This window comes from Lepidochelys olivacea (genome assembly GCF_965140295.1).
Source record: "Lepidochelys olivacea isolate rLepOli2 genome assembly, chromosome: 1".
NCBI lineage: Eukaryota > Metazoa > Chordata > Testudines > Cheloniidae > Lepidochelys > Lepidochelys olivacea.
The window spans coordinates 347,441,199-347,462,691 of record NC_140411.1 but is presented as its reverse complement, the minus strand read 5'-3'; the positions used below and the strand labels follow the sequence as shown (position 1 = coordinate 347,462,691).

At 43.1% G+C, this 21,493-nt stretch overlaps 1 protein-coding gene across 1 annotated transcript in view; it reads right to left on the bottom strand.

Moving 5' to 3' along the window:
• EXOC4 (exocyst complex component 4) overlaps window positions 1-21,493 on the bottom strand; it is a 607,587-nt gene that overhangs the window by 115,404 nt on the left and 470,690 nt on the right. The window lies entirely within an intron of this gene.

Here is a 21,493-nt window from a genome sequence, read left to right as displayed (position 1 = left end):
CAATTACAATATTCACTTGTCAGGATGGTACATTTCTGGGATGCAAGGCTAGGACTAGGAATATGCAGGTGTCACCCTATACGTTATTCAAGGGAGGCTGGGCCTAGCAGTTTGGTACATGTCTGGGGGTGACTTGCATGCTGGAGGCTAGGCTGAGTGCCAGTTCACACAGCAAAGCAGGGCACAGTACACACCAGACTGGAAAATTAAGGGGGCACAGTTGTCCTACTGTCTGATTTGCACCCTGGGAGATGTCACACCCCACCTCTCTTTAATTATATGTGAATGGAAAATAACTTCTTTTTCTATCAGGGAAAGTGTAAAACTTTGCTGACCCATAACTCAAAAATAGATGAACTCCAATCAAAAATACAAGAATAGATATAAGAACTTTCTAGCCATGAGTACATGTGATGTCTGTCTACTGTGGTATTTTGTTCTCATTGGCTTTATCCTGTGAGGGGCTGAGCACTTGGCTCCTCACTGAAGTAAGTGGGAGATAAGGATGCTCTATACATCTCAGCTCCTCTAAAACGGAGCCTCATTGGTTCAGACCAATGATCCATTTAACCCAGCATCCTGTCTTGCAGCAGGGGCCAGTACCAGATGCCCCAGAAGGAATGAACAGAGCAGGGTAACCATTGAGGTAGCCATCTCCTGTCATCCATTCTCAGCCTCTGGCAGTTGGAGGTTTAGGGACACACAGAGCATGAGGTTGTGTCCCTGACCCTCGTGGCTAATAGCCATTGATAGACCAATCCTCCATGAACTTACCCAACTCTTTTTCGAACCCAGTTATACTTCTAGCCTTCACAACATTTCCTGGCAACAGGTTCCACAGCTTGGCTATGTGTTGTGTGAAGAAGTACTTCCTTCTGTTTGTTTTAAACCTGCTGCCTATTAATTTCACTGGGTGACCCCTGATTCATGTGTTATGTGAAGGGGTAAATAACTCTTCCCTATTCATTTTCTCCATGCTAGTCATGATTTTATAGACTGCTAACATAGCCCCTCTTAGTCGTCTCTTTTCTAAACTGAATAGTCCCAGTTATTTTACTCTCTCCTCATATGGAAACTGCTCCATACCCCTAATAATTTTTGTTGCCCTTCTTTGAAATTTTTCCAACTCTAATCTATCTTTTGTGAGATGGGGTAACCAGAACTGTATACAGTCTTCAAGATGTGGGCGTACCATGGATTTATATAGTGGCATTATATTTTCTGTCTTATTATCTACCCCTTCCCTTTCCTAATGTTGCCCAATATTCTATTAGCTTTTTTGTCTGCCACTGCACATTGAGCAGATGTCTTCAGAGAACTATCCAGAAGGACTCCAAGATCTCTTTCTTGAGTGGTCAAGATCTCTTTCTTGAGTGGTAACAGCTAATAAACAGAATCATAGAATATCAGGGTTGGAAGGGACCTCAGGAGGTCATCTAGTCCAACCCCCTGCTCAAAGCAAGACCAATGCCCAATTTTTGGCCCAGATCCCTAAATGGCCCCCTCAAGGATTGAACTCACAACCCTGGGTTTAGCAGGCCAATGCTCAAACCACTGAGCTATCCCTCCCCGCTACAGACCTAATCATTTTGTATGTATAGCTGGGATTATGTTTTCCAATGTGCATTACTTTGCATTTACAACATCGAATTTAATCTGCCATTTTCTTGCCCAGTCACTCAGTTTTGTGAGATCTCTTTGTAACTCTTCACAGTCAGCTTTGCACTTTAGTATCTTGAGTAATTTTGTATCATGTACAAATTTTGCACCTCACTGTTTACCCCTTTTTCCAGAACATTTATGAATATGTTGAACATCACTGGTCCCAGTACAGATCCTCGAGGGACACCGCTATTAACCTCTCTCCATTGTGATAACTGACTATTTATTCCTACCTTTGGTTTCCTGTCTTTTAATCAGTAACTGATCCATGAGACACCTTTCCTCTCATCCCATGACTGCTTAACTTTGGTTAAGAGCCTTTGGTGAGGGTCCTTGTCAAAGGCTTTCTGAAAGTCCAAGTACATGATATCCAATTGATCATGCTTGTTGACCCTCCCTCAAAGAATTCTAATAGATTGGTGAGGCATGATTTCTCTTCACAAAAGCTGTGTTGACTCTTCCCCAACATAATGTGTCTCATAATTCTGTTCTTTACTACAGTTTCAACCAGCTTGCCTGGTACTGAAGTTAGGTTTATTGGCCTGTAATTGCCAGGATCGCCTCTGGAGCTCTTTCTAAAAATGAGCATAACATTAGCTGTCCTCCAGTCATCTGAAATAGAGGCTGATTTAAATGATAGGTTACATACCACAGTTAGTATTCTGCAATTTCACATTTGAGTTCTTTCAGAAGTCTTGGGCGAATACCATCTGGTCCTGGTGACTTATTACTGTTTAATTTATAAATTTGTTCCAAAACCTCCTCTAATGACCCCTCAATCTGGGACACTTCCTCAGATTTGTCACCTAAAAAGAATGGCTCAGGTGTGGGAATCTCTCTCCCATCCTCTGCAGTGAAGACGGATGTAAGGAATTCATTTAGTTTCTCTGCAATGGCCTTATCATCCTTGAGTGCTCCTTTAGCATCTCAATTATCCAGTGGCCCCACTGACTGTTTAGCAGGCTTCCTGCTTCTGACATGCTTAGGTTTTTTGTGGTTAGTTTTTGAGTCTTTGGCTAGTTGCTGTTCAGATTCTTTTTAGCTTGCCTAATTGTACTTTCACACTTGACTTGCCAGAGTTTATGCTCCTTTCTATTTTCCTCATACAATCATAGAAGATGAGGGTTGAAAAAGACCTCAGGAGGTCATCTAGTCCAACCCCCTGCTCAAAACAGGACCAACCCCAATGCAATCATCCTGGCCAGGGCTTTGTCAAGTCGGGCCTTAAAAGCCTCTAAGGATGGAGATTCCACCACCTCCCTAGATAACCCATTCCATCCTCAGAACCCATTCCATCTATCAATCCTCAGTAGGATTTGACTTCCAATTTTAAAAGGATGCCTTTTTGCCTCTAACCACCTCTTTTCCTCTGCTGTTTAGTCACAGTGGCATTTTTTTTGGTTCTCTTACTGTTTTTTTTAAATTTGGGGTAAACATTTAATTTGAAAAGGAGGACTTGTGGCACAAGTCCTCCTTTTCTTTTTGCGAATACAGACTAACACGGCTGCTACTCTGAAACCTGTCATTTAATTTGAGCCTCTATTACAGCATTATTACAAAATTTCCACACAGCTTGCAGGCATTTCATTCTTATGACTGTTCCTATTAACTTCTGTTTAACTAGTTTCCTCATTTTTGTGTAGTTCCCCTTTTTGAAGTTAAATGTTACAGTGGTGGGTAACTGTAGCTATTTCCTCCCCTACAAGGAAGTTAAATTTAATTGCTTTATGATCACTATTACCAACTGGTTCAGATACATTCACCTCTTCCGCCAGATCCTTTGTGCCACTTAGGACTAAATCAAGAATTGCCTCTTCCTTTTTAATTCCAGGACTAGCTGCTCTAAGAGGCAGTCATTAGTGGTGTCTAGAAATTTTATCTCTGCAGCCTTTTCTGAGGTGACATGTACCCAGTCAATATGGGGATAGTTGAAATCCCCCATTATTATTGAGTTTTCTACCTTTGCACCCTCTATTATCTCACTGAGCATTTCACAGTCATCACCACCATCCTGGTCAAGTGGTCAGTATTATATTCCTGTTGCTATATTCTTATTATTAGAGCATGGAATTTCTATCCACGGAGATTCTATGGTACAGTTTGATTCATTTAAGACTTTTACTATATTTGACTCTGTGCTTTCTTTCACATATAGTGCCACTCCCCCACCAGTGTGACCTACTCTGTCATTCCTATATATTTTATATCCTGGTATTAAGTGAATGCATATGTAAGTTATTATTTAGCTGTCATGTTTGCCTTGTATCAAGTGATCCAGCATGCTTTTGCTCCAACAAGCTGCAATACTGATGAAGAGTAAATTGTACAGCTCTTTAAGATAGAACATGTACTGTGAAGATATGCATATTACTCTATTACCTCTGATCATGAAGTAGAATTGCTTTCTCCTTGTCAAACTGACATGCACACATATTTATTTATTTAGCTTTCACAGATACGTCCACCCTATGTTCTAGGCACAGTACATGATTTAAAACACATGGCTTTTTATTACACAACCAACCTAAAATGAGAAGGACTGAAAAAAAATCAACTCTCCCCTCTTCTGCTAGGATCCAATAAATAGATAAACACTACTTCAGAGTCAACGGTATCAAAGGATGCTGACAGATAACATACTCAGCATGGATATATGATCTTCATCCATTGATACACGCTTGACCACCAATACCAAGCAAGCCATTTCTGTACTGCAAGTAGGCGAAACATCAGGATTGAGGCAGGCTGAAAAGGCATGAATACCTCCAGGTATTTCTGAATGACATTCTTCTTGATATTCTTCCCCCAAAAGAAGAGATTTGAGATGGACAGTCTCTCCAGGTACCAGCTTATGTTAAATAATCATTTCCTCAATAAGGGTGTAACAACTGTTGCTTTTTAAAAACCTGGCACCTAGCCCTTTCTCAGCACATCACTGGCACTCATCTCTGGCAACAACTTCACAGCCTCCCCATTGACTTTCACCAGCCATGTGGGACAAGAATCTAATGCACAGCTTGTTACTCGTACGTTCTCCAGCAGCCTTAGTGAACATCACAAGCTGACAAATAGTGAAGACTCTTTATGGGCGCCCCTGGGAACCAATTCCGCCACCACAGAGTAATAAAGCTGTGTCCTGATATGAGCAATCTTCTCTACAGATTTCTAATCCTTCACAGTGAGAAACACCCCACTCTCACATCAGCTCCAAGCAGCCCTAATTGCCCAGAGTTGTCAGCTTCCCAGAACAGTTCCACTGTTCAGGCCTTTGCCGATGTAACCGTATATACGGAGAAACTCCACTTGGCCTCCTGAGTTGCTACAGCATAAGTTTAAAGGTCTTTATTTTATTTAAACGCTTCAGTCTAGCAGAAAATGAAATCCAATGGCTGGAAGCTGAAGCTAAACAAGTTCAGACTAGAAATAAGGTGCAAATTGTTAACACTGACAATTAAATTAACCACTGGAACAACTTACCTAGGGATGTGGTGTATTCTCCAGCACTTGACATCTTTAAATCAAGACTCAATGTCTTTTTCAAAGATATGCTGTATGGGCTTGAGGCAGAAAGTACTGGGTGAGGTTCTCTTGACCAGTGTTTCTCAAACTGAGGTCTAGGGGGTCTGCAGGCCCACTGATCAACTCCTCCCCCTCCCCCCCAGCATCTCCTGCACACCAGGGAACAGCTGTAGAGCTGAAGAGGTGAAGAGGAGGGATGGGGCGATCAGGGGAGGGGGCAGAAAGAGGCGGGGAAGAGTAGAGGCAGGTGTGGAGTGGGGGGCGGGAAGAGGTGGAGCCTTGGGGGAAGGGGTGGAGTGGGGTGGGGCCTGGGATTGAGCGGTGTGGTTTGGAGCACAGCAAAATTTTAAATCAAAACGGGGGTCCTCAGATTACTAAAGTTTGAGAACCGCTGCTCTACACTGTGTTATATAGGAGGTCAGAATAGATGATCATAATGGTCCCTTCTGGCCTAAAAATCTACGAATTTACTTTGATTTTAATCTAACAAACTCCATGCCAAAGGATGCCCCGATATACATTTAAAGACACAATGCCACAGGAATTATGAAACATAAATCAACTAAAAGCAGCAGAAACACTTCTTCCTCCAGCCCTACCACAACTGAACAAATCAGGATTCACTAGACCAAAATGGTTTAATCCCTCCAAACCTCCATTGCATTTTCCCATCAGACAGAAATCCCACTTTCAACAGACTCAGCCGTCCACCACCACCCACTCAAAGAGATGGACTTGCCAGGATGCCTGGAAGGCACAGGGGCTACTTTAAACCCAGGGGAACATAGAGGATCACATTCCAAAGAAAAGGGGCCTTCCTGGAGAGCGTCCTGCCCTTTGTGTACCAAGGTGGACTGAGCTCAATCACCCGTATTTACCTCAACTATGGCAGAATTGCACCTGATCCAGTTCAGAACAAGACTATGGCCATTAGCACTATAGCCATGGGTCACCTGAACACTATGGAACTGAGACATGAGTGTTCTGGAGACACTGTTTGAAAGGCTAAGGACAAAAGAAGTAAGTGTCCCACCATATCATTGGGAGAGCGGACAGTATTCTCCCTCTGAAACCCACTGGGCTCCATTGCTATCTAAGATGGATCATCAGAAAAGACTACTCACTGCTACAGAAAAGGTAAACGAGTGACACTGAGAACAGACTGCTATAAATCACATAGAAAAGAGGTCTAAAACAGTTTAGATGCAAATGGATGACATAGTGCCAAACAGAGCCTGCCCATAATATCTGCATAGCCCATACTTGGGTCCGCTAACTAAGAGCTGCATAACTCCCTAATATTCTGGCTATGCAACTATGAACATACTCAGGGAAATCAGTAGACACTGGTGAATTCATCTTTTTCCTTTAAAAAACACGCACACACAGCAATTAAATGCCAAAGTTAAGGTTCTCATAGTAATTTTCCTGCATTCTCTCCCACAATGCAAACATGAAATATGCACATAAGACATTTAGAAAAGGGAAAATTTAGGCTGAATGCCAGGGGAAACTTTCTGACAGAGCAGTGTGTTCTTAGGTTGTGGAATAGTCTCCCAGGGGAAGTGGTGGACAGGCCATCATTTGGGACATTTAAATCATATGCATGCAGCCACAGTATTCTGAAAGGGTAATTTTCCTAGCCATCATTATGAGCATGTCTCTCTTCTCTTTGCATCCTTCCATTAGGTCCCTCTTTTCTGTCATATCAAACATAAACTACTTTTCTTCAGTTCCTAGGCCCTTCATGGCCTAAAACCCACTTTACTTATCGTCTCTCACGGAGTAGCACAAGGTTGACTTCTACTGCCAATCAGCCCATGAGGCCAGCCTCCATCACCCACTTGGTAAGTTTTCAAACAAAACCCTTCATGCTTTCTCCCATTCTGCCCCTCACATTTGGGAGAAGCTCCCTGTAAACACCAGCAAAACTAATTCATCATCTCCCTTCAAATCCTTCCTTAAAACTCTCCTTTGCTGTGATGCCTACAAAAAACTCGGTAATGGTTAGGCTGCTGGTGTGCTGAGACCACTGTTGATCATGCTGACCAATACTGTCGCATTGTTTCCTTGTACTCCCTTGTCAATATACCTATTTCCATCAGTTGTCTTTTGTCTTATACTTCGATTGTAAGCTCTTTGGGGCATGAACCGTCTTTTTGTTCTGTGTTTGTACAGCACCTAGCACAATGGGGTCCCAGTCTATGGCTATGGCTCCTAGGCACTACAGTAGTACAAATAAATAATAATAGTCTGAATGATACTTTAGTAACTGTATAAGGAACACTGCTGCTCCTGCAGGGAAATGGACTGGATAACCTAATAAGCTTTTTCTATTTCTCACTTTTATGATATTGCTGAGTTCTGCTGACTATTATTAAAGACATTTTTTAAGGTATTTTAATTTACTCCTCTAAATGGATTTCCATTCATTCACTCCTACCCAGTGAATATTGTCAGGGACATTAGCAACATGATGAAATAGCTTTAGGCTCATGCTGGTTTTACTGTGTTACATACACAAAAAAAGTCATTAGCTTTTACCCTTAATGTACCCTCTTTACTGTTGCATAACTGTATATCACTCAAAAGTGCAAGCACAAGCCATGCTCTTCCTTTATTAATCGATACTTATTTGTGCAGGGTCGTATTGAAAGGCCTCACGTCTCAGTTGTATCACACAGAGTTCATGTCTCCGGGAGCTCAGGAGCTACTACCGTGCCTTTTTAACCTAGCTGAACATTCTCATCAGCAGAAGTGGCTCTTTTTAGGATTTTACACCACTGTTTCCCAATTTAGAGACAAACTCAAGGCAATTAAACTATTTTCCATCTAGTGAGTGGCACGCTTCTTTCTCTTTTGTAATATCTGCTTTACAACATCATTACCACACAGCAGCATGGCACAAATTGAATATGGCCCATGAAATTAATGATGTTAAGAGGCAGAACATAAATTCTGGGAGTGGAGTGAGACTCTTTGAAACATGTTTTCATACTGGTATCTCAGCAATGGAGAATGAGGGAGATAGCCTGTATTATTTTTTAAAACTACTACATGTACCTTAGTTTACTGGCTTGATGATATTCCTCCCTTTGTCTACCGGGAGTTGAATTTAAAAGGCTGTTATGAAGAACAAAGAGGAAGCAAAACAATGACTAGAGATGACATATATCCCTGGGCAAAATACTTCAAGTGTCCTCAAAAAGAACATTGGGTGGGCTATTAATTGCGAAGCGTCTACCTACCTCCCTACCTCTAGCCAGGTAGCCAGTCTGTTTTTTCAGGGTTGGGAGCATAAGACCAAAAGGACACTAAACCAATAACAAATCCCTAGCTAGAAAGGAAGGGGTGTGACAATCAGAATCCAGATGCTCCAAAGGGAGAACGGAAGATTTAAACCCCCAAAATGAGCTGTTAAATCAACTGATTTAATGCCAATGTGATGTTTTGGGATCACCCAGACCAGTAAAGAGTTCTTTCACTACCTGCCCTGTAACGTTGGGGGCCTTTGTGCTGTGCAGCTCTGGCTCAGATCCCAGACACTAGTAGCCAGACTGTAAGCATAAAAGTCTCCCAGTGGCTCCCACCAGCCTAATTACTCTTTGCAGGGTGATGCCAACAGCCCTTCCAGTCCTGAGTCTCCCCAAATCCATCCTCCCTGAGTACTTATCTACCAAACACTCTGACCTCTCCCCTCTGGTTCGTCATCCCGAAGGCATGAAACCAGCCTCCCCTCCCAGATACCAGCTTGCTTTGGTATGCACACGTCACACCGTTTGCAGACCAGAGACCTGCTGCTTGGAATAAAAGTAAAGAAAACATTTTTTTTTTAATAGAAAAATCAGAGATTCAAAGATGAAACAGCAAGGGAAAACAAACACATACAAGTTACATAGAAAACAGACATAAAGACACAACCTTGGGGGTTACACTTTCAAATCAGATAATATCCCGTAACCCAAAATAAAGAAAAGAAAATAATAAACCATAGCTTGCACTTTTATCCCTCACTTTTCAATCCATTAGGGCCTATTTTGCAAGTGTTTGGAGTGCAAACCTCAGTTCACTGAGTCCCCAGAAGCTGCTCAGGAGGAGAAACACTGATGGAGAGACACAAAGAGGCAGAGAAGGCAGAAGGGTCGGTCAGTCGGTCTGAGACAGGCCCTGCAGGATGTGTCTGAGGCAGCTAGACTTGCCTAAACTTTGAGAGAAGCACTGACCTTTAGGCAAGACCTAGGCATGCAGTCCTTCTGGGGTTTTAACCCTTGATGTGCTTGCAGTGCACCTTTGGGTGAACACTCAATAGACCTGTTTGGAAGGAGCTACTCAATACACCTGTTTGGAAGGAGCTCTATTCTGAGTCACTTTAATCAGCTGCTGGCAGGGGTGTGCACAGGAATTTCAATTTTACTGCTTTTGGGGGGGCACCAGTGAGGGACGCAGAACTCCTCTGGTGGGGTGGGGGACAGCAAACTTGACACATGCACTTGACAAAAGCTGGCTGATGGCCCTGTCAGTTCATTGTACCCTTTACAACCAGAACACCTGATGGAGCCAGGGTAGGGTTTATCTTTGTACTCAGGGAGTGCAAAAGTCTCCGTCGATTCAGATTTTTATATGGCTCCATGAATGCAGTGTCTGAGCTCCTCTCATGTATTTACAGTTTATCCTCAGAACACTTCTTTGAGATAAGGCAGTGCTGTTATCCCCTATGTATGGATGGGGAACCAAGACACAGAGAGACTAAATGCCTTGCCCCAGGTCACAAAGAGAATCTGTGGCAGAGCCAGGGATTGAACCCAAGTGCCCCTGAGTCCCAGTCCAGTGCCTTAATCACAAGGCCATTCTTCCTCTTGGCTCTTGTGCATGGATGTACACAAGGAGAAGGCTCATTGCATCCCCTCTCCCTCTAAGCACAGGACCAGCCACGACCAGGCCCAATGAACAAAATGGAAGACCCTCAACCAAATGTTTAACAGCAAGAAAAACGAGAGCACACTGAACAATTAATCATACAGACAACACACACACAAGAGTCACAAGGACACTACTACTTAGCGCATGCACAGTGCTTCATTTTTTAAGAGTGGAAAACTGGAAAAACAGAATGAGAATGTGTCATGACAGGGCCTGGGGCAAAAAAGAAATGGCTGCTACCTTGTGAGATGCATGCACCCAGACAGGCACCAATACAAAGGCCTAGAGAATGACTATGATCCAGCTTCAACCTGAAGCTAATTGAAATTCAGAGGGTGAAAGATCATCTGAAACAAAATGGCAAAAAAAGAATCTATCAGTTCCACACAGCTCTAGAAATTAGCCCAGCTGAGTTTTGAGGTCAGTAAGAAGCCACCTCCCCTAAATTAACAGAGATCATTTGTCAGGGTTTGGAGAGATTGTCAGTTATCTTATTTCAAAGAGTCTCATTTGTAAATGCATACTCTTGGGTGGACAAGTGAGGATAAAGTCACTAGTGAGGAAGGCTGGATGGACCCTAGAGGCACAGGTCACTCAGACTTCACCTGACAGCTGGGTGTTTCAATTTTCTGTCTATCAAGCCTCTTAATCTTCATTAACCCAAACATGCCTCAAATACTGTTCAGTGTTTTGAAGTTTCCATGTGGGAAGGACTCCATCTGAGGGAATGGGGATAAAGCAGAGCCATACAAGAGGGTCCTGGGATGGTTAAAATGGATTCAAATTACAGTGGGAGACCCTACAAAATATCAGCATTGGCATCTGCAGTGTAGTTATAACCGTGTCGGTCCCAGGATATTAGAGAAACAAGGTGGGTGAAGTCATATCTTTTATTGAGACATTTCTGTGATGTTTTCTGTATTTTGATTAAAAAATAACAAAGACCACAGTATATTTAATCACCACAGGATGTATATGTTGATAGTTTTTAAATGGCAACCACTCGAAAAATGGCTTTGCGCAAGAAGTCTTAATTCGTTTATAAAAAAAAAAGCAAGAAACAAAAGAGCGATTACAATAGCTCAGGGCAAATCTGCAGTAGTCTTTCTTTAAAATGAGAATGTCTGAGAGGAGAGAAAGGAAAACAAGTATAAAGATACCCCAATACACTTTTCAAAAGCCAAACATCAGCTGTATTCTCTGGATACAGATCTATAACTCAGCAGACAGTTACACTTTTGCCAATCTCTTTTTACAATTATTCCAGTTATAACATGTTGCCACACACAGTCTGGTCCTGTCAGAGTAGGGCCTGGAGATTATCATTGACAGCTATGACTAATGGGCCATCAACAACTAACATCTCCTGGAGCGTCGCCCTCAGGTAGGAGCAGTTGGGTTCTACATGTTTATGTTGATCTTCATTTACACCCCAGTGCCCGCAAACAAAGACAATCCTAGAGCTGACTGGAGGATGACCATTCCGTTTTGCTGAAACTTTTGAGGTTTCAAAATTAGTTCTCGTTCTGCACTGGATCAAAAACCAAAACCTTGCAAACGTTTTCACAAAACCTGAATTGTGTCAAAATGTCTGTTTTCGGACCGAAGCACGATGGGTGGGTGTCTGCTTGATTTAGAGCAGTTTGTGAATCTGAGTCTCCCATCCCCCAGACCAGTGACCTACTTGTGAGGCTATATAGCGTGAGAGTCGGTTTCCCCACCCCACTCCCTTCCTTATGAAAATGTCAAAACCAACAGGTCTGTGAAATGTTTCAGTTTCAACAAAATATGGTCTGACCAGCACTGGACACAGCTCTTCTGAATGTAATCAGCAATACTTTCTCTGTCCTTTCCATGCACAATTTAGTTTGTAAGTAAACAGACAGGTTACTAAGTAGTGAGCAGGGCTGTACAGTACTTAGCGTAAAAAGAAAAAACATATTACAAAAAATACCAACCCAAATTCCCTTAGCCTTCTGACATATTCGGGTGTTAAAGCTGTCTGCATTTAATTCATAGATTTTAAGTCCAGAAAGGATCACTTTGATTCTAGTGTCACCTCCTACATAACCAGGCCACAGAACACAAAATTCGTATAGACTTTTTACCATTTATACCCCTTGTTGACTTTTTGCATTTCCCGCAGCTAGGATAACGGCTAGTTGGTGGTGACTGTTTCCAATCAGCTGCACTTGCTGATGGTTCAGAGAAAAATACTAGCACAACTTGGCCATCCCTGGGTTAACAACATACCAGATGGATTTTTAACATCCTAACACTCCGCCAAAAAGTCATGGAAGGGGAGAAAAACTTGTGTGCGGGTTTTAGGGATGAACAGATATGAAGGGGAATTTACTCAATACATGTAGTCTGGTGTTCTACACATCGAACAACCGAGCAGATCATGATTTTCTTTGCATTTAATTACTGGATTATTTTGTGAAAAAGGTCGACAACAGTTTGCTCGGACTATCTCATAGCCTGTATTCAAGCTGCATCAGTTAGTGATGCTTGGTTACATAACCCACATGGTGCTCCTGTTCTGATTCAACGAACATAACTCTTATGATCGAGAAATGGTACAGAAGAAGCCACCAGATCTTAGAGTAATTACTACCGCTCCCTAGGAGACTGTAAGATTTATGGGGTATGTGCAGAGTTTAAATGGTATTTTCTCTTGCCACATATATACAAATGGTCAGATTCAGCAAACCTTACTCACGTTGAATAGCATATCACTCCATAAGTCATCTCATTGTGGGAACATTTGCAAAATAAGGTGCTTCTCAATGTGAGTAATGGTATCAGAATCTGGATCAAGATAAATGCATGTGCATAAGCCATCCTAGCTGCGAAAAGGTGTGGCTATAGCGCCTTCTCTGGTTTACTCACGAACTATGCCGGATCTCTGGCAAGGTGTTTGGGTTAAGAAACAAGAGCCATCCCATATAAAATATGTGATGCATTTATGGTCTGTAATTTTCTGTCATCAACATCAGCCACTGACACAAAGCAACTATGTGTATGATCAGTCCTAGATCCCTGACTAGTGCATTCAGGTCATTGTCTGGCTCATTTAATCACCTCTGGGCCAGAGCTCAGGTGACGAGTTCTGGGAATGCTGTGCCATTGCTGTGTTAATTAGCAGGGTGCCATCCCATACAAGACATACTCCTGCCTTAGAGGTGAATACTTGAATGCACAAGCTTAAAACTGTTGGTAAAACTCAAATCTCTCAAAAGTTTGCTGAAAAATTACTACAAATGGGGCATGAACCCTGCTGAAACAGATTTATTGTCAAATCGGCATTCAAATTGGAGATGAGGGGAGGAGAACGCCTTCAGAAAGAAAACAAATCTGGTTTGGAGGAAAACCTGTTGATAAATGTTTGTATTAAAAGTCAGGTCATTTTTCTCAGTTTTGCATGCTAAAAGTATACACACTGAGAAACATTTCTTACTATAGATAAACTCTGAACTAGACATGTAATGGGAACTTTTTTGTTTCATTCATGTCTGCCCCCTCCTCCACCCGCTCGTGACAGGACGGATAGGATGTACCAGAATGCTTGGTGGCATTCATCCTGATGTCAAGACAGACATTATATATGATCCCAGCGGTAGCGGAACTGCCATAAAAGACCAGACAGGAACTCTTAGCCCAGGGGGGTAGACAGACTGGGTCACAGGCCAGGATACGAAGCCACAAGCACAGAACACAGCAGACAAGCCTCCTTCTTAGTGGAATCAAACAATTTACTCTCCTCCTCTTCCTCCCTTGCATTGCAGGCAGAGAGACATCCACCTCACGCCTACCCTCCACAGAGCAAAAGCCTTTAGTCCTCTCTTCTAACCACACTCTCTCCTCCCATAGCATAATGGATACTGGGTTATACTCTTGGACACAGCACCCCAATTACAAACTATGCCACTTTGACAACAGGATCTGTCCACCGGCTCAGAAAATGCCCAAATCAACCAAAAAAAGAAACCAAACCATTGTTCAATTGCAGTTCACAGTGTCTACCATCTAGTGATGAATGTTCCCGTGTGAACTGCAGTGAATAAGAATGATTGGAAGTCAGCTCTTACGCTACAGTTTAGTTACTATCCACCGTATAACCCAGAGTGAAGAAACTCCAAGGGCTGCATGCTTGTAAAGCCAAGTTTTAGAAATACTCATAAGCTCTGCTTGAACATGTGTAAGAGGTCAGTCTTTTCCCCTCACCCTCTTCAAAGAAAAAATTTCATAGAAATCAGAGACGGAAGAGACCTATTGGGTCAATTCATTACAAGCCATGTCTAATAATGATGGAAATTCCATTGCTCAGGATACTTAAGACTTGACTGACCAAAGCACTGGAACACATGCAGTCAGGGGCAATCCTGCTTTTATAGGAGGATGGGCTGAATAGATCTTTTTCCATCTCTAACTTCTATGATTCCCTGACAGTCGCCACTTCCAGAACAGATGGCTCTCTCCAGTATCTTTCAGAGTTCTCCCAGGCAGTTATGGATTGCACAAAATATGCAGGTTTCAGAGTAACAGCTGTGTTAGTCTGTATTCGCAAAAAGAAAAGGAGGACTTGTGGCACCTTAGAGACTAACCAATTTATTTGAGCATAAGCTTTCGTGAGCTACAGCTCACTTCATCGGATGCATACTGTGGAAAGTGTAGAAGATCTTTTTATATACACACAAAGCATGAAAAAATACCTCCTCCCACCCCACTCTCCTGCTGGTAATAGCTTATCTAAAGTGACCACTCTCCTTACAATGTGTATGATAATCAAGGTGGGCCATTTCCAGCACAAATCCAGGGTTTAACACAAATGTCAGGGAGTGGTGGGGGGGGGGAACAAGGGGAAATAGGTTACCTTGCATAATGACTTAGCCACTCCCAGTCTCTATTCAAGCCTAAGTTAATTGTATCCAATTTGCAAATGAATTCCAATTCAGCAGTTTCTCGCTGGAGTCTGGATTTGAAGTTTTTTTGTTTTAATATTGTGACCTTTAGGTCTGAGATCGCATGACCAAAGAGATTGAAGTGTTCTCCGACTGGTTTATGAATGTTATAATTCTTGACATCTGATTTGTGTCCATGTATTCTTTTACGTAGAGACTGTCCAGTTTGACCAATGTACATGGCAGAGGGGCATTGCTGGCACATGATGGCATATATCACATTGGTGGATGTGCAGGTGAACGAGCCTCTGATAGTGTGGCTGATGTTATGAGGCCCTGTAATGGTGTCCCCTGAATAGATATGTGGGCACAGTTGGCAACGGGCTTTGTTGCAAGGACAGGTTCCTGGGTTAGTGGTTCAGTTGTGTGGTATGTGGTTGTTGGTGAGTATTTGCTTCAGGTTGGGGGGCTGTCTGTAGGCAAGGACTGGCCTGTCTCCCAAGATTTGTGAGAGTGCTGGGTCATCCTTCAGGATAGGTTGTAGATCCTTAATAATGCGTTGGAGGGGTTTTAGTTGGGGGCTGAAGGTGACAGCTAGTGGCATTCTGTTATTTTCTTTGTTAGGCCTGTCCTGTAGTAGGTGACTTCTGGGAACTCTTCTGGCTCTATCAATCTGTTTCTTCACTTCCGCAGGTGGGTATTGTAGTTGTAAGAATGCTTGATAGAGATCTTGTAGGTGTTTGTCTCTGTCTGAGGGGTTGGAGCAAATGCGGTTGTATCGCAGAGCTTGGCTGTAGACGATAGATCGTGTGGTGTGGTCAGGGTGAAAGCTGGAGGCATGTAGGTAGCAATAGCGGTCAGTAGGTTTCCGGTATAGGGTGGTATTTATGTGACCATTGTTTATTAGCACTGTAGCGTCCAGGAAGTGGATCTCTTGTGTGGACTGGACCAGGCTGAGGTTGATGGTGGGATGGAAATTGTTGAAATCATGGTGGAATTCCTCAAGGGCTTCTCTTCCATGGGTCCAGATGATGAAGATGTCATCAATATAGCGCAAGTAGAGTAGGGGCGTTAGGGGACGAGAGCTGAAGAAGCGTTGTTCTAAATCAGCCATAAAAATGTTGGCATACTGTGGGGCCATGCGGGTACCCAAAGCAGTGCCGCTGATCTGAAGGTATACATTGTCCCCAAATGTAAAATAGTTATGGGTAAGGACAAAGTCACAAAGTTCAGCCACCAGGTTAGCCGTGACATTATCGGGGATAGTGTTCTTGACGGCTTGTAGTCCATCTTTGTGTGGAATGTTGGTGTAGAGGGCTTCTGCATCCATAGTGGCCAGGATGGTGTTATCAGGAAGATCACCGATGGATTGTAGTTTCCTCAGGAAGTCAGTGGTGTCTCAAAGGTAGCTGGGAGTGCTGGTAGTGTAGGGCCTGAGGAGGGAGTCAGCATAGCCAGACAATCCTGCTGTCAGGGTGCCAATGCCTGAGATGATGGGGCGCCCAGGATTTCCAGGTTTATGGATCTTGGGTAGTAGATAGAATATCCCAGGTCGGGGTTCCAGGGGTGTGTCTGTGCGGATTTCATCTTGTGCTTTTCCAGGGAGTTTCTTGAGCAAATGCTGTAGTTTCTTTTGGTAACTCTCAGTGGGATCATAGGGTAATGGCTTGTAGAAAGTGGTGTTGGAGAGCTACCGAGCAGCCTCTTGTTCATATTCCAACCTATTCATGATGACAACAGCACCTCCTTTGTCAGCCTTTTTGATTATGATGTCAGAGTTGGTTCTGAGGCTGTGGATGGCATTGTGTTCCGCACGGCTGAGGTTATGGGGCAAGTGATGCTGCTTTTCCACAATTTCAGCCCATGCACGTCAGCGGAAGCACTCTATGTAGAAGTCCAGTCTGCTGTTTCGACCTTCAGGAGGAGTCCACCTAGAATCCTTCTTTTTGTAGTGTTGGTAGGGAGGTCTCTGTGGATTAGTATGTTGTTCAGAGGTATGTTGGAAATATTCCTTGAGTTGGAGACGTCGAAAATAGGATTCTAGGTCACCACAGAACTGTATCATGTTTGTGGGGGTGGAGGGGCAGAAGGAGAGGCCCCGAGATAGGACAGCTGCTTCTGCTGGGCTGAGAGTATAGTTGGATAGGTTAACAATATTGCTGGGTGGGTTGAGGGAACCATTGCTGTGGCCCCTTGTGGCATGTAGTAGTTTAGAAAGTTTAGTGTCCTTTTTCTTTTGTAGAGAAGCAAAGTGTGTCTTGTAAATGGCTTGTCTAGTTTTAGTAAAGTCCAGCCACGAGGAAGTTTGTGTGGAAGGCTGGTTTTTTATGAGAGTATCCATTTTTGAGAGCTCATTCTTAATCTTTCCCTGTTTGCTGTAGAGGATGTTGATCAGGTGATTCTGCAGTTTCTTTGAGAGCGTGTGGCACAAGCTGTCAGCATAGTCTGTGTGGTATGTAGATTGTAATGGATTTTTACCTTCAGTCCTTTTGGTACGATGTCCATCTGTTTGCATTGGGAAAGGAAGATGATGTCTGTCTGTATCTGTACAAGTTTTTTCATGCAGTTGATAGATTTCCACTCCATACGGCTAAATGCAGTGCCTTGCATAATGACAGGTTTCAGAGTAACAGCCATGTTAAGCATTTTGTTTTGTCTTTTGCTCATCCATTATTTCCCCCATGCTAATGAAAAGTCAAGTTATTGTCCTGTGAATAAATCCATTTAGGTCTAAGCAATGCCGGCTGCAAGGGACAAATCGAGAGAGCAGGGGAAGCCAAACTTGGCGCCAGCAGAGCACGGGTACACTCATCCACAAAACATTCATCCATTAACCAAACAGCAGCATTTCCGAACCCAGCAGGGTCACACCAGAGCCCTGCTGGGAAACAGAAATTAACTGAGAAAGGAGACAATTTGTCTTTAGCCTGCTGTCATATTTGCAAGGACTCTCTGGCAATGCAATGCTGATAAGGGCAGTGATTGCTCCAACAACTGAGTCACATAAAACAAAAGCTTATCAGGGAGCCAGGTGGCACTCAAGATTGGTGCAACATCTTCCGACCTCTGGGACATGTACTTCAAAATGAAGCAAGAGCAGAGGAGAAATTTGCCTCTCTCAGCAATGTGCAGGTGAAAACAATGGCAACAGATTTAACTCAATTCAATTGATGAGTATCAATTATGCTAACTCAATGAATTGTTTGGCTTTTTTAAAAAGGGTATTGGAGAGTGGAGCACTCCGGCTATCCAGAGAAAGACGAGGCCTGGATGGAATGCAGCCTTGATGATGAAGAGGCAATGAGCTTGGTCAGTGTTTTTTGGGAGTGGGACACTTGGGATGAGGGAAGAGAGTTGACAAAATGAAGCAGGCCAGTTGACTCAATTTCTGAAGTTGAAGCAAAGCTTAAAGCAGTCCGGTGCTGTTGCTGGGTCAGAACAGAAGGTAACGTGTTTGTACCAACATTAGGGAGGAAACAGTTTGTTTAAAAATGCTTATAAGAGCTTAAAAGGATCAGCAGTTGCCAAGGATGTGTCATACAAAGCACCATCACTTTGCACTTGTGTCACCTTCCATCTAAGGATCTCAAAGTGCTTCACAAATTGACGAATTAAGCCTCCCAAAGTACCTGTAAGGCAGATAAAACTCTATTTGACAGATGGGGGAATGGAGGTACAGAAAGGGTAAGTGACTTGCTCAAAAACATGCAAGTCAGTGATAGAGCTGTGGGAAAACCAACCCACCTACCAAAACATGGGAATCCTGACTCCTCGTCCTATGCTGCAACCACAACACCCTCCTTTTAATACTTCGCATCAGATGCGGAGTCGATCCCATTGTGAAATGGCATTTGTGAGTCAGCGCATGCAGACCTTGAAAGTCTGCTCAGGAACGGGTTTGGAACAGCGATGCATCAGAGTCTGACAAGATGCTCCTCAAACGGCAGTACTGCCAAACCCAAGAGTTCAAAAATAAACAGATGACAAACAAAATGCGTGTGTGAAATTTATTTTCAGCCTGAAACGTACTCACTGTATTACAGAAGCAGCAAGGGGAATTTCACACCAAGGACACGGCCTAGTAGGCTAAGCAGAACGGTTGCAGCATGTTGTGCTGTCGTTTGAAGGACAGAGATCAACATGAAGTGTGCTCCCTTGCTAATAGGAGAAGCTCCTAGGGGTGCAAGCTCTGCACTGACGAGAGTGGAGGAAGTGCCTGGTATCCCAAAGGAGTGAATCCCTTTCCTCACTGTGCCATTGAGGAGCTGCATCCAGCCATCTTTCAACATACTATAAAGAGGGTCAGCTCAAAGTGAGGTCTAAACTGTGGGAGGAGGGGTCTGAATAAAAGGAAAATATTATTGTTCTCCTTCCAGAAAAGCTACCTCCTTCACTTCTTGCGGAGTGAGACCAATATGGGGGAAGGGGAAAGCCAGTGAAGAGAAATATGGTGACAGTAAGATGGCCTTACATTTTCAAGTGTCTACTGAGATCAGAGATTCACTTGCAGGCCCAGAGAGCAGAGCAGTGTTTCCTAACTAAAACAGTGGACAACTACATGGAAGGAGTGAACTGAATTCTGCCAGCTCCAATTGCCTTTCCCTTGCAGTTTTATCAGGTGTGACCAGAGTGGGTCAGATCTAAACTGAACCTCCTCTCTTACACTCCTTTCTTTGCTCTCAGGCTATAACAGAGCACGGGGAAGGCAGATTCATCTGAGACAGCCTCGCCCACCAGGCGCTGAATGACAGCATCTGGAAACAAAGTCTGGTGGAGGAAGAGACTGGGGAGAACACATCCATACCCCAGTGTCAAATGATTCCCGCCTTCACCCTGGAGTTCCCCTTTTCCCAGCTGTCATCTTGCTCCCCATTCACATTCAGACTGAGAACTTCAAAACTACGAGGGTGCAGCCTGAACAGGTTGGTGCAGAATGGATGTAGCGGAGGTTGAGGTCTTGAAGGAATCAATCACGAAAACACACCAGACCCTGTGATGAAACTGTGGATGTTTACCATTTATAGTTGCTGAGAGCACCACTTTTGTGACACAGAAGCTGCATAGTGGCTGCCAATTAGTCTGAGTCCTTTGAAAACAAGTTCTTCTTATTGCTGAATAAATATATTTAGCTCCCAAAGCCCTAGGACAAAGTCTTGCACAGGAAGCTACTAGTGGTCATGGAACAAGAGGCAAAGTATTGTTATGGACCAAAAAAGTGGGTAGGAGCCAGAAAGCAAAGTGTAGGATTAAATGGGCAGTTTTCATCATGGTCAAAAGTTAATAACAAGTGCAGTAAGGTTTGTACTAGGTCCCATGTTGTTTACTACATTTATTAATGATCTGGAAAAGGGGTGAGGTAGCAAAATCTGCAGATGATACAACATTATTTAGGTTAGTCAGGATTAGAGGGGACTATGAGGAGCTTCGGACAAACCTAACCAAGCCAGGTGAATGGATAACATGATGGCAAATGAAATTCAATGTCGATAAATGTGAAGTAATGTACAGTGGAGGGAAAAAATAAACTACTTATACACCTAACAGGGTTCTGAATCAACTGTATCAGCTCAACGGACTTGTGTCATTGTAGATAGCTCAATGAAGATCTCTGTTCAATGTGCAGCTGCGGTCAAAAAAAGCTAACAATGTTAGAACGCATAAGGAATGGGATAATGAATGATATGACAATACTATTCTGCTTTTATACGTGGTGTGGCCTCACCTGGATACTGTGTGCAGTACTTTTCATGCCATATCAAAAGGATATTGCTGAACTAGAAGGAGTTCAGAGAATGGTGATAAGAATGATCAAGGACCCAAGAAAAGTCTCACATGAAGAGACTGAAAAGACTGGAATTGTTCACCTCAGAAAGGAGTCGAATAAGAGGGAACATGATAAAAGTGCTTAAAAATGAACGGAACAGAGAAGACAGATGAGGAAAGTGAATCTGATCCGCCCTGTCTCAAGAAATAAGGGGATATTCAATACAATTAAACAGTGGGAAATTCAAAACTGATAAAAAGAAATACTTTTCAACCCAGCATGCAGTTAGATTGTGGAATTTACTGTCACAGGAAGTCACTGAAGCCAAGAATTTAGCAAGATTCAAAAAGGGTTTGGACATGTATATGGATATCAAGAATATCCAGAGTTGTTATAAATATAACAAACATTTCAGCAGTGATATTAAATTAAATCTTCTGCTTCATGGATTAAGTCAATCTCTAACCATTAGAGACCAGGATGAGACCTAATGTAGAGTTGAGGAAACATCTTATCCCACGTGTGCTACTGCGAGGTTCATCTGAAGTATCTGCTACTGGCCACGGTCAGAGACAGGATACTATATTAGATTGCGGATCTGATACAGTATGAGAATTGCTGTGTTCCTAAATGCTCTACTTCCAGTGAGCTTAGATGTCACCAGGAGGGATGATAATTATCAGGGGTCTTTTCAGGAGCATTTTTGTCACATGGATGCACCTGT